Source organism: Aplysia californica, unplaced genomic scaffold (genome assembly GCF_000002075.1).
Source record: "Aplysia californica isolate F4 #8 unplaced genomic scaffold, AplCal3.0 scaffold01033, whole genome shotgun sequence".
Classification (NCBI taxonomy): Eukaryota; Metazoa; Mollusca; class Gastropoda; order Aplysiida; family Aplysiidae; genus Aplysia; species Aplysia californica.
The window spans coordinates 180560-183755 of record NW_004798303.1 but is presented as its reverse complement, the minus strand read 5'-3'; the positions used below and the strand labels follow the sequence as shown (position 1 = coordinate 183755).

The following is a 3196-nucleotide window of genomic DNA, read 5'->3' as shown; positions in this document are numbered from 1 at the left end:
TGGGCGTGGCCTGGTGGAGTTGTGTCCCCCCGCTCCCTCCTACCACACATGTCCCTGGCGTCTCCGCGGCGGCAAATCCTGGCGCACTTGTGAGAATCGCTAACCCCCCTCCTTCTCCTCCCCTCTCCCCCCTCCTCCCCTCACCCCCCGCCCATATAAGGAATCCGTTGTCGCTGTGACACGATTTAATCATTTCTGATCGCTTTCCTTTCTCTCAGAATTCGTCAACAAACGATGCTAACGACCTGCCCCCTACCCCCTCTCCTCTTCTCCCCTCCTCCTTTTTTTCTTCACCCCCCACAAAAACACCACCACCACCACCACCTCTGTATTCCTACCCCGCCCGCTCTTCGTATTGGACTGAGAGATTCGCTCGTCCTCACGCCTGTCCCTCAGCTCGGGACGTCACTCGTTGGAATTTCTCCTCAGTTCAAAGATATCACGGCCGGTGACAACTACCCATAAGTGTGGATGGACACGCTGTGACTGATTTCTCCACACAAACACCCAGCTCAATTCGACACAACATATTTCTAATGATGCCGTTGTGGTTACTATCGTTTCTTTGACTTGTGACAACGCACTTCGTTGCTCAAAGCGAAGAAAACAAGACTTCGTTCTCTGATTCGCTCTAAGTGACGTGACGGTAAAACTTTCTCTACTCTCGAGAAACGTAGTAACGATTCAAAATTTGGTTTTCTGAAACGTGAGAGCGTACACACCCGGCGTTCCGCCATGCAGGGATTAAGGCAGTCTGTCAAACACAAGACCTGTAGACAGTAAAGTTCGGAGGATAACAACGTAGCAGAATTTTGTTTATACATTTCGGACCTACAGTAATCTGTGTCAACCTACCTGGCGATTCAGCGATGTTTCTGCTTCGTGGAAATTGCGTGCACAGGACATAATATCGCTTCACGTGTCAAGATACAACCCACTGTGCATAATCTGTCTCCAAAGACGTCGTTTCAAATCTGTCACGTTTTGCGGCCACTCCATTTTGACATTGTTCTTTTCCAGTTTCATGAGGGTCGACTCTTTGTTTCAAAAAGTCTGTTTTGACGAGTAATTTGTGCACTCGGCTGATCGTGTCTCCGGGTTGTCCTCCCAGAATCAGGTCTTCGATGGTCCCAGAACTCCAGGAGTGAGGGATATACCGGTCGTCTTCTCCGGCACTGTTCCGTTGAGCAAAGGCTCGTAAGTATTTACTTATCCTTACAATGTCCACTCTGAGGCTCATGTTGTCCATATATTCTACTTTTTAATACAATAATTTGGATTTGCCATTTATAAAATGTAGAACACAAGCTCTGGACTGTGTGCTTTACAAAAAATACCCCCCCCCCCAAACTAACAGCATCCCATTAACATGACTTTCTGTTCAGACCCAAAATCTGGTGATCTATCTTCATCTATTCGTTTTTTAATTTTGTTTCTTATGTTGGGGGGGGGGGGATTCCTTTTAAAGTTTCATGGAAAGGGTTAGTCGCATTAGAGATTATAAAAAAACTATTAGAGAAATTGTGTAGTTCACCGTTCTTTTACCGGTGTCTGCAGTATAGATCTAGTGGTGAGTTAGGCGCTCCGCCATCCCACGCAAACGACTTGAGTTCCATTCCCGTTCAGGTTGAGTTTTTGTTGTTGTTTTTGTTTTTGCTTTTTGGGTTTTTTTTAATTTTTATTTTTTATTTTTGGAGGGGGGGGGGGTCAAGTATCTCGGTCTTTCTGTCGAAACGCTGTATCCGTCTAAGCCTAGACTGTCTCTGACAAGCAAGGTGTGTGACACCCGTCTCATAAACGATATAATCAATTGTGTCGACAGTGTTGTAAAAAATACCTAAACTATAAAAATAACAAAATAACAAACAAACAAACATAAAAAGTTGTGTGTTTTTTTTTTAGCAATTGCTCATCTGAGGTACAGTACTATAATAATTAGAAGTAAGTTATTGCTACAAAACTTTGGGACAATCTGGGTTAGCATAATACCTTTGTCACAAGACGATAATATGAATCATTGGCGGCAAATATTTTCTGCGCCCTCGCCAAGTTTAGCCTGGGATTTTAAGGGCCACTGAGAGAGGAGCAATATTTCTCTACAAAGACAAGGAACTGGTATAGGCCCAAAGTTCTTTTAAACATGGTAAAGCAATTTAAGAGGCAAATTTGACACCCATCTCCGATAGGAAGGAGTCACATAACTGGAGGGTCATAAGGCTTAGACTGTCGTTGCTGTTGCTGTTGTTGTTGTAGTTGTTGTTGTTGTTGCTGCTGCTGATTTTATTCCATATGTCCTAATCACCCAATGCCTATCATTATCACACTTTTAGTTACGAATTAAGGAGAAAAACATCACTAGAAGCGTAATTTCAATCCCAAAAATGTTTCTTTTTAATCAAAGGCAGTTGTTACATTGAAAAAAACTGTTACTGTGAGGTGCAATTTATTTTATTTTATTAAAAAGACAACAACAACAACACTAACAACAACAAAAACAACAACACAAACAACGTTACCATTATCTGTGAACAATCTCTCTTCTCCCCCTCCTCCCCCCGAATCTCTCTCTCTCTCTCTCTCTCTCTCTCTCTCTCTCTCTCTCTCTCTCTCTCTCTCTCTCTCTTGACAAAGAGAGAAAAGTAATCATTTCCACAAAACGGCCATTTTTTTAAAACATAGGTGTTTCTAATTGCTCAATCAACACAATTTAGGAGGTGGGGTTCGAACTTGCCTATCAAGGCAAATCCAGACTGACATGGGTACAACGACCCAGTGAACAGACCGAGATGCTCGATTAAAAAAAATATCTCCACGGGGGAATCGAACTCAAGTCTTTGGCATGCCAAGGCGAATTGCCTAACTACTACACCACAGAGGCCGGCTATCTCTTTATGTGTCAAAACTACCATGTCATAACATGATGGTTTAAGAAAAGCAAAAAAGAAAAAAAAAAAGTTCTTCACTCATCTGTTTATACATGTAGCGTTGAACACGTTGAACATCTTTGTGGGTGTTTGGAGGTTGGCACAGGTAGGTCACGCTTCGCTTCTCTTTTCCTCTTTTGTTTTTGTGTCTGAGTCAGCGTGTTTTTCACATGCACTATGACATCATTATTGTATCAATCAGCTTCTCCTAACTAAATTATTTTTTTTTAACTTATAAAAAACAAACACACACATACATACACACACACACA

General features: G+C 42.4%; 1 protein-coding gene across 1 annotated transcript in view; it reads left to right on the top strand.

The window, feature by feature from the left end:
* The first annotated feature begins 209 nt into the window (after nt 1–209).
* LOC101857075 (putative uncharacterized protein DDB_G0291608) overlaps nt 210–3196 on the top strand; it is a 25609-nt gene continuing 22622 nt past the window's right edge. Inside the window, exon 1 of the mRNA XM_035973147.1 lies at nt 210–1197. The gene's annotated coding sequence lies outside the window, so the exon portion shown is untranslated. The remainder of the gene's footprint in view (nt 1198–3196) is intronic.